Raw genomic sequence first — 11,010 nt, 5'->3', positions numbered from 1 at the left:
CTGCCCTAGTTCCCAGAGGTCCTGCCACATGGCTTGACCCCACAGTGGACGGTGTCCCACCAACCAGTTTTGGTGTTTCCATGTAGGGAGCCACAACGTTAGGGCCTGGAACACCACCCAGCTGTCAGTACAAATAACTAGGGGCCCGGGCTCCTGGCTGATTACCATCCACACAGCCCGTAATTCAGCCCACTGGGTACTCTGGCCCATCCCAGTATCAAACCAAATGGTGTCTGTTTTGGGCTGCACACCAATAGCCATCCAAACGGCTACAGCCCCTCAGCTAGAACCATCGGTAAACCAGGCATCCTCAGGTACTGGGGACTGTCCTTCTTTGTAGGGCGAGGGCTCCAAGTCCTCCCCTCTAGGCAGAGCACTTGGCTCAGCCTGGGCTACAAGCTCCACAGGCCCCAGGACCTGTTGTAGCTCTGTGCTCAAAGGGCTTGAACTAAGGGTGCTACGTTGCTCCAAGTAGGCACCCCACTTGGCGAGGGTGGTGGTCTGTGCCACCCCCGTTTTGGGTCCCTGGGTCCATGTACGGACCCACCCCTGGACAGGATAGGTTGCTGAAACCAACACCCATGCTGTTCCTGTGATGGCTTCTGTGGCCACTAGGGCTGCATACACAGCAGCGAGCTGTTTCTCTGTTAGAGAGTAGTGGACCTCTGCTCCTTTCCATAATTGGGACCAAAATCCCACTGGCAACCGGAGACGCTCCTGCCGTTGCCAGAGGCCCTAACCATACCCCTCTTGGGTATCGTGAACATCAAGTTCAAATGGGCGACCAGGGTCCACTACTTGCAGAGCCTGTGCCTGCTGCACTGCCCGTTTCGTGGCAACGAAGGCCTTGCTCTATAGCCTCTGTCCAATCCCATGAGGCCCCCTTTTTTATCATATTGTACAAGGGCCTTGCCATTTGTGCTAAATGGGGTACAAACGCCCGCCAATATCCTAGCAAACCCAAATACGTCTGCAGTTGGGAGACCTTGGTCGGCCGGGGAAAGGCTTGTATTTTGTCAATGATTGCCTCAGGTATGACCTTTGTCTTACCCGACCACACAACACCCAAAAACTTGACGGATAAGCCAGGGCCTTGGACCTTTTCCTCATTCACTGCCCAGCCCCGTGACTTCAGGTGGCAGAGAAGAGAGGGAGCTGCTTGCTCTAAATCAGAAAGAGAATCTGAGGTTAACAGAATGTCATCAACATAATGAAACAAGGCCACAGAGGATGGGCGATCCCACTGTGCCAAATCCTGGTCCACGAGCCCATGGCAGAGAGTGGGGCTGTGCAAGTATCCTTGCGGAAGGACTTGAAAAGTCCACCACTGCCCGTCCCAAGTAAAAGTAAACTGCTCTTGACACTTGGGTGCAAAGTCAATGGAGAAAAAAGCATTGGCCAATCCACTACATAGTGATATGTCCCCAGGCGGACAGTCAGCCGATCCATCAAATCATGAACTGAAGGCACTGCAGCGTGCAAGGGTGGCGTCACCTTATTTAACTCCCTATAGTCCACAGTCATTCGCCAGGTCCCATCTGGCTTCTTGACAGGCCATACTGGGGAGTTAAAGGGACTGTGCGTTGGCCTCACAATATGTGCCTTCTCCAATTCCAATATTGTACGACCAATCTCCTCCTGTCCTCCTGGCAGGCGGTACTGTCGCACTGTAACCACGCGCCAGGGCTGTGGCAACACTTGAGGAGGGTGGTGAGCATGCCCGCGTGTCACCGCTTTCACCACCCAGATCCGGAGACGGAATTCTCCTACCGACGTCCGTAAGCTGAGGCCATGTAGCACGTCTACCCCTAGAATATACTCCAGAACGGGGGAGACATAAACCTTGTAGGTACGAGGAGGAAGCCTTCCTATACCCAGTGGTAAGGAAACGGCTTTCACAGTCACAGTTTTTCCCCCATAGCCATCAATGCAAATTGCTGGTCCAGGGAACAGTTCTGGGTTCCCATAAACGAGACTGCAGTCGGCGCCAGTGTCAACTAGAGCAAAAACCCTCTGTACATTCGAAGGGGACCAATGTATGGACAGTTCCACGTGGGGCCTCCGGTCCCCATTCGTTCCCTCTGACCGGGTACCGTGGTCCCACCCCTAATCAAGCTGAAAGGAGTCGGCCTCAAGTGGCCGCATGAAGTCCTGGAGGGACACGGGTCGCGCTTTCCCAGACTTCTCCTTTAGGCTTCTCCGGATTTGCTGTTCCAGACACAACTATTTCCAAAGTTCCAACAAGAGTGCATTGGGTTGTCGGTCTGTTTTTTCCCGATCGACCCCTGCTGCCACCGGATCACACCACATCAGTGCGTGTGTTACTCTCTGAGGCCTGTGACCTCGCCCTTTACTTTTTTTTTAATTTATTTTTTAAATTTTTGGGGTGACAATTGTTAGTAAAATTACATAGATTTCAGGTGTACAATTCTGTATTACATCATCTATAAATCCCATTGTGTGTTCACGCCCTTTTACTTTTGATTTGGGCTTCCAGGTCTCAACTGCTCAGACCTCCTGTCTTAACTTCCTTCGCCTCCGGCTTTCAACATCCCCTAGGGTAGCCATGGCAACGGTAACTTCATGGATTCCCCCGCCCCACATAGGGCTTAAGAATGGCAACCAAGGATCCAAAAGCACTCACAGGGGCAGTATCCAAAACCAGATCTCTCATGCTGGCTGTAAAAAGCTCGTCATCCGGCCCCCGCATATTGAAAATAGCATATCTCATACCCATTTCACGGATGATTTGAGTAAGTTCAGTATATGACTGCCATTGACTCACAGTGTCTGGCAGCTCGCCAGCCTGTCCCCATACTGTGCGTACCGCAGCAGTGAGCCACTCCATTAGAGAATGGTTGCCCTGGTCATGGGCCAACCTGTGGCAGTTCTGTAACCTTTGTCGCTTTGTTGCAGGGACAGATGCACTGCCACGAAGGCTAGCATTTCCATCTCGCCTGGGGAGCAGAGAATGTTGTCTGCTCCCTCATCCCATAAACGTAGTAGGCTAAGAGCCTGGAAAATGCTCTCTGGGACTCTGTCCCCACACCCTCCCAGTAAGTCTCGTCCAGGCCCCGCCCACTCCCCAGCACCCTAAGCTCACAACCTGTGCCCAGGACACTGGGGCCCTGTCCTGGGAGGCTTCAGGGGGCATTCAGGGTCATCGTGACCCCCACTGCTCGCAGGGGAGCCCGGTGCCACACCTCCAGGATGAGTCGAGGATACCACACAAGGTCACGCATGGAGGAGCAGCTACCCAGCTGCTGGAGGTCTGGGGGTGGTGCGTTTTTGCAATCCTGGAAAACCCAGTAGGTTCTGTTCGAGAAATACTACAGCAACAAGAAACTCTAGGCAAGTAGCAGATATAAAGTTAACTTCCCGAAATAAAGGGCTATCACATGTTCAAACACTAACCAGTTTGCAGAAAAAGGGGTAGAGTGTGTTCCTTTGCAATAGAACAGAACAGATGAAATGGCTGAGGTGTGATTTAATAAGAAATGTACAAACCCAAAGGAGGAGAGCAGTGTGGGCCTGACTGACGCAAACACACGCCTGGGTTAGGATGACTCGACACCATCAAGACGTCAGTTTTTCCTGAGTTACTTTATAAATCTAACAAGATCCCAACAAAAACCCACATATCTGCAATTGTAAAATTCACATGGAAAAACAAGTCAGTAACAGCCAAGAAAACCACGAAGAGAAAGTGAAAGAAAGACCAGTTCAATCGGATCTAAACTCATCGCGATTAAAACAGCAGGATTAGCTCATGAAGAGATAGGAATGGGTCCGACCGTGGAGAGAGACACTTTTTAACCTGTGGTGCAGGGACCACACAGCTGCATGGAAAACATCCAGGTAGACTCACCTTATGCTGCACACGTGCAGAAATCCCAAATGCAGCCGGGATGTAAGTATAAAGAAAAAACCCTACAAGACATAGAAGGAAATGTGGGTGACACCATCCTTACACTGGCTCGGAATTACAGTGCCAGGAGAGAAAGGAGACCTCAGTGGTGTATGTTGGGAAAGCTTGTTAGCATGGCAAAAGCATCACCGGCAAATGGGGGAAGGTGTTTGCAATATCACACAGGTTAAGGCTCCAATTACATAAAGACCGAGAAATATGGAGGAACAACTCAGAGGTGCCGTGGAGAAGTGAGGTGACAGTTCACACACGCGCACATGCACAGCCGCACACACACATATTGTACGTATATGTATTATATACACATTCCTTAAACAGAGAAAAGATGTTCGAGTTTACTCATAGTGGAAAAATGCAGATTGCAATGGCACCCGTTGCCTGGCGAACTCTGAAAGCCTGACAGCAGGTCAAGGACCCCCGTGAAGCAGTCTGCTTACGCACAGCGGGTGGAAATGCCAAACGGGAGAAAATTGGTGACATCTGGCAGTCAGTGAAGCATTTGTCCTTTGACCCGTGAACCACGCCTGAAATACCTCCCGGGGGCTGACCAGCACAAATATGAACCGCACTAGGGTTCACTGTGCTGGGTCTGTGGTCACAGGAGGGGCAGGGACAGGGCTGCAGCGGGGGCAGACCCAGCCTGGCTTGGACACTGGGGGACCGCCGCTCCTTGGACCAGTGGCCACACCCGTCTTTGTGGGGTGTGGGCAGAGGGAACCAGATGACACAAATCGCTGCCACCAAAGGCAAGGAACAAAACTGGGGTCCTGTCACAAGACAAGGGAGCAACTTGATCTAGCACACTGAGTATGTTTAAAACAATATTTCATATAGATTAAAAAAAAAAAAAAGAAAAAAGCACGCGCAGCGGTGAGGGAGGAAGCGGTGGCCTCTCCAGTGGCAGGCGTCCTGGCTGGTGGCAGCGCCTCAGATAAGAAGTGAGAGCCGACAGTCAGCACTTTGCATGTATCTTCCCGTAAGGCTCCTGCCGCCCGCCAGCACTCAGTTTTTCCGTTCCCCTGCTGCCCCAGCACATGTGTCACGGCAGCGGCCAGGGTATCTCACCCACCCCCACCCACGCCACCATGTCTGTGCATCTCAGGGAGAGGGCAGTGGCTCCAAGGGGCGGGTGTAGCTGGGTCTCAGGGTTCCCCTCCCCAGGCCAGGGCTTCCTAGATGAGGCAGGAGGCCCAGTGCAGGCCTGGTGTGGCTGCCCCAGCAGCCTGGGGCCCGCCCAGCTGCATCCTCGCCCCCGCGTCCTCCACCCTTGCAACCCTTGTGCCCTCCACGTCCTGGTGTGCAGCAGATGGGGGAAGGGGGGTGCTGGACACCTTGCCGTAGGAGCCTAGGGTTCCACGGGACTGGAAGGACAGGAAATCCAAGGTCAGGCCTGTAAGACCAGTGGGGGCTCTGGCCAAGTTCTCCTGGCAAGAAAAAGGCATGGATCCCAAAGGGAACTCACTCTCGGGGTCATGGAGCAGGGTTGGTGGCCAGTATATGGCCCTTGGGGGCCTGGTGTGGGGGCCCTGGGGTCTCAGCCCTAGTGGGTTGGTGTGAATGGATCCCCTTTGTGTCTGGCTGAGGCTGCTCAGTTTTTCAAGATGTGGGGGGTCCTCCTGAAGGTGATCATGGGGGTGTGGTCAGCACCGTGCTGAACCCAAACACAGGAGCCCCCTGATTGCTGCTCAATCAAACACTTGAGAGGAGATCGGGGGTGGCCTGTGCTGTCTGACCCCAGTCAGGCTGCCCTACCTGCCTGTGGGGACCTGTGTTTGCGGCTCCTGTGGCGTGGTGTGGGGTGCTCTGGGCTCAAGCTCTTGGGGCCCTCAGGCAGGAAGACGCTCTGGGCAGAGGTGCCAGTGTATCCAGGCCCAGCCCGGCAGCCTCGGGTCTGCCCTGGGGTACCCCCCCCACCTCCTTTGGCTCCTCCCAGCCAAGGGTCCCAGCCTTGCCACACATCCCCAGGACTCAGCTCTTACTGGTCCTTCTGGCATAATGAAGCTTGCCTGAGAGGATGGCCCAGCTGGCAGGAGCTGCCTCTGGGCTCCAGTGACAGGGGACCCCTGCCTTGGGCACAAACCCATGGCTGTTTTTCGTTCTTGTTGTTGTGTTTTTTAACTCAATCTAAATTCCAAAAATAAATTATCACATGGAATATTATTCAACCGTTAAAATAATTACTTTTTAAAAGTTAGTACGTCAATGCACAAAACATCAATGTACTATAGCAAACAGCTGGCAGTACCCCCATGGCCTGGGGGGAGGAAAGGACCAACACACGTGGTGCCTACAGTGCAATATTATTCAGACTGAAACAGGACTTTCTGACACCTGCTGCTACATGTATAGACCTGAGAGTATGTGAGCTGTGAAATAAGCCAGACACAGAGGGACAAATGCTGTGTGATCACCCTTGTAAGAGGTTGCTAGAGGAGTCAGATTCAGAGACGGAAGTTGATGGTGGTGCCAGGGCTGGAGAGAGGAGGGGAGTGAGTGTTTCATGGGGACAGAATGTCACTTTGGGAAGATGGAAGTGTTGTGGGTTAGGAGGTCAGGGTCAGCCCCTGGGCTGCAGACACAGGGCGCCTTGTCAGGCACCAGCTTGCCCTCCAAAGGCTGTCCCCTGGGCCAGGTGTAGGAGAGGCGGGATGGCCCATGTATGGCCTGCAGTTCTGGTTGCCTCCACCCACCACTGACGTACAGGAAGGAACACAAAGCCCTGTATCCATCATGGATCTCCAGGGAAAGAGAACCAATAGCATGTGTGTATAGCGATTTGTTTTAAGGAATTATCTCAGGTGACCCTGGCCAGTCAGCAGCCTGGAGACACAGGTGCTGCAGCGGGAGCCCAAGGCCGCCTATAAGCAGAAGTCCCTCTTCCTTGGGGATCTCAGTCTTGTCTCCTAAATCTCAACTGATTGGATGAGACCTACCACATCATGGAGGGTTATACACTTTACTCCAAGTCTGCTGATTTAAATGTTAATCTCATTTAAAAACAAAAAACAAACAACAAAAAAAACCTTCACAGAAACATGGGGACTGGCATTTGACCCAACCCCAGGGTACTGTGGCCAGGTTGACACATTTAATCAACCACCACAGCACCTACAGGCCAAGGGAAGCGTGGGTGGACGGGAGCGCGACCCAGAGCTGGCACAACGCCAAGCCACAGGCTTGTGGGGGGCAGCTGGGCCTCCCCCCCGCCAGAGCAGTGCCTGTGACTCCACCCAGGGCACGGTGGGCAGGCTGGGATGTTGCTACCAGGACCAGGGGCTGAAATTTTTAGCTCAATTTCACTGTAATTTTCGATCCTTTGAAGTCTGTGGAGACTTGGCTTTAAGGTCTGACGGAAGTGAGTCTTTGCATCTGAGTGTATTTTGAAAGGTTGTGCCTCCTTTCACTGTTCTGTGCAGTGTCCACATGTATCGCTTAAGTCAAGCTTTTTAGGCCAAAGCTACTCTGTCCCACAGATGTTATTTTTGTCGGCTTGCTCTGTCAGTCACTGACAGACTCGTGTCTAAAACTTGCTGCTATAACAGTGGGTCTATTTTTCCCAGTAGATCTGTCCACTTTGGTTTCATATTTTGAGGCGTAGTATCAGGTACACAGAAGTCTAAAAGTATTATAATTTTCTGTTGAATCCAATGTTTATAATTTTGAAATGTGTCCCCTCATCACTAGTCATGCTTTGGCCCTGAGAAAAGCATACCTCAGGTGCGTACTTGCATGTTTTCATGCTCTCTCTTCCTCTCTTAACTTTCAACTTTTCTGTGTCTTTATGCCTTATACCTGGATGCTGTCAGTGCGATGCAGCTGGATTTGAGACAGGGTTTGTTGTTGTTTTGCTTTGTGCGTGACCACTTTTGTCTCTTCATTGGAATATAGTCAGTTTACAGTAATGGGGTTCTGGTGTGTTTCTGTTTCAATCGTCTGTTTTAATATTTGCTTTCTATTTATCTTACTACCACTATGTATATTTTCTCTGATTCTTTGCCTTTTTTGAATTGAACACTTCCTATTTTTCCATTTGTCACCCCAATTGCTTTGGTGCCTATACAATTTTGCTATTCTTTTAGCGTTTGCACTGGAGATCATAGAAGGCACGATCCACCGCCAGTGGGTGCGTTCAATGTCCGTGGACAGTACCAGGAGCTCAGAATACTCCTGCCCACTTGCTGTGCTCTCAACGTAAGTGCTGTCCTTATTCTGTAGTGAAGTCTATACTTTGCTGAAAACCTACAATCCACTGTCACTTCCTATGGCCAGGACTTACCCAGACTTACCAGCTGTTTGAGCTTGCCACCACTCTCCGTCTGACTTTCTGGCAGCAGTCACCTTTGTTCCACTTAAATATTGAGCTTTCACATTTCCTCAGTGTGTCTGCTGGTGACAAATTAAGTCATTCTGTTTATTTGAGAACATCACTATTGTCCCCTCATTCTTAAAGAACTCTGTTGCTAGGCATAAATTTTGGTGGCTATTTTCTCTCAGCACTTTGAAGAGACCATTCGCTCCACTGTTTTCCAGTTTCCGTGCTCTCTGGTGAGAAGTACACTCCCAATCGAAACATTTCTCCTTTCAGGGACTTTTTAGACTCCTCCCTCTCTTTTGTTTCATCAGTTTTACTATGATGTGCAAAGGTGTGGTTGTTTTTTTTAATTCTGCTTGGAGTTCGTGGGTGGCCAGGGGCATCCCTGTGCCCAAACGCTCCACACCCAGGTGTAACCGCCACCCTCAGGTCTATGCAGACAGGGTGTGGCCAACATGCCATCAGGCCATCTCTCTGTAGGAGAACCACTGTGCTGCAGCCCACAGCCCTCCAGCCCAGACAAGAGGGCTGAGGGGACAGGCTCTGAGTAGGTAGATGGTCACACGCTCAGGACTCCATATTGCATGTCTTCACAGATGCCAGCTGAACGTCTCCTTAGCGTGAGCATCCTGGAAGGGGCCCCCAGCAGTTCTTCTCACTCCCATCAGAGCTCCTCACTCCCATCCCACAGGACTGCTGATGTGGGCAGCCGGCCCTGCTTGCTCTCGCCCAAACCATTCTTTTTTTTTTTTTTTTTTTTAAGTACGAGCTGATCAAAAGCCCTGGTTTTTTGTTTGTTTTTAATTTTTTTTAAATTGGGGAACAGTGTGTTTCTCCAGGGCCCATCAGCTCCAATTCATTCTCCTTCAATCTAGTTGTGGCAGGTACAGCTCAGCTCCAAGTCCAGTCACCATTTTCAATCTTTAGTTGCAAGGGGTGCAGCCCACCATCCCATGCGGGAAATGAACTGGCAACCTATTGTTGAGAACTCACACTCTAACCAGCTGAGCCACCCGGCTGCCCCACCGGAAACTCAGCGGTAGCTCATTGTCTTCAATCTAGTTGTGGAGGGTGCAGCTCACTTGTCCATGTGGGAATCGAACTGGCAACCCTGTTGTTCAGAGCTCGCGCTCTAGCCAACTGAGCCATCTGGCCACCCCAAACCATTCTTGATAAATGGCTATTTGGAGACTGGTGAAGATAACTCCACTTTATTTATGGACTCTGTTCTTGGTGCTTTCCTGAGAGGCCGACAACCCAGAGCACAGTTATTTTTTCCTTTCGCTTCTGTTAAGATGTTACCTGGCAGGGAGTGGACCCACTCCATCCCCCAGTTCCCACTGGGTGGGACCTAACAGAACTGTGTTTTCTGCCAGGAGGGGGAATTTGCAGTCATGATGGTGAAGGCTAAGATCCCACTGTTTGGCCATGAGGCTGACGCTCACCCTCTGAGGCTACACCCTGACCTAGGAAGAGCGCCCGTGAAAGTTCACCATCACCTGGGCAATGAATGACAGGCCACTGTGCACCCATCAAACTGGAAAAGACTTAAAGGGTAGACAATGTGTAAAGCCCACAAGTGTGCGAAGAGAAGCCTCTCACACGAGGCTGTGAACTGTTTCTTCTGCTGAGAAAGTAGTCTGTTATCCATTAAAGTAAAAATGACAAGGATCTTTGCTCAGCCACCCTTATTGTGAACCCATCTGCAGAATCAAAGTCTCAGCTTGTGGGATGTTCAAGGTGTGCACTGTGGCTTTGTTTGCAGGGTGATAATAATAAAACCACTGGAAACATGTGGGTGTCCCTCCATAAGGAACGCTGACCAGGTCACAGTCACCAACGCTACAGAACCTATTGGGCGTCACTAAGAAAGGGACTTGGGGCGCGAGCCCGGATTATGTTGGGGTTGCTGGTCAGGCTCCACAAGAAACAGACGCTGGGACAGGGTGCGCAGGTGGGACGCCTTGGGACTTGGGGGTTGAGGGAACCAGCCACGAGCCGTCAGCAGATCACACGGGACAGCCTCACCTGAGGAGAATGCGTCCCAGCCGTGCACATGGTGAGACCGCCGTGGAACTCTACTTCGGGAAGGGACCATGAAAGTGTATGATGTTGTCACCCCAGGGGCCGGAGGGATGGGAGGATTGGTTTCACCAGTTAAAACAAACACTTGTGGCCACTGTGATTTTTTTATCCCAGGAAGTGGATCACACTTAAGAGAATGGATGTGGAACCCACCAAATGGATTACGAGCTGCCTTCTACCCTGAAACTGTGACGCCATCGGCAAGTCTCAATTTCCACATCTGGAAAGCAGAACTAATATCCACCTTAAGGGGTTTTGATTTTATTAAATGGAACATGTAAAGCATGCAGCACATGGGAGCCTTCCACACGTTATCATGTTAGCCTTTCCCTGCATGGGGGGGGGGGGGGGGGCGGGACCCAATATTCAACATATTCAACAGCTGCTTGGAGGTCCGTGCAGATGGCTGGAGGACAGACGACAAGTGAAAGGTGTATCAGTTACCACAGTGTCCCAGACCGGCACTTAAACAGCAGGCGTTCATCCTCACCCAGTGCTGGAGCCGGGACTCTGCCCTTAAGTGGTCACAGGGCTGCGCTCCCTGTAGCCTCCAGGAGGGTCCTTCCTGCCTCCTCAGTTTTGGGAGGCGGGGCAGGTGTCCCTGGCTTGTGGCAAAATCAGTCCTGTCTCTGCCTCCGTCTTCAAGTGCCTTTTCCCTGAGTGTCCTTTCCTGCCTCTTCTAAGG

The sequence above is a fragment of the Rhinolophus sinicus genome, chromosome 17 (assembly GCF_057876585.1).
Source record: "Rhinolophus sinicus isolate RSI-liver-muscle chromosome 17, RSI-T2T, whole genome shotgun sequence".
Lineage (NCBI taxonomy): Eukaryota > Metazoa > Chordata > Mammalia > Chiroptera > Rhinolophidae > Rhinolophus > Rhinolophus sinicus.
The sequence above is the reverse complement of the archived record's forward strand: the minus strand, read 5'-3'. Positions refer to the sequence as shown.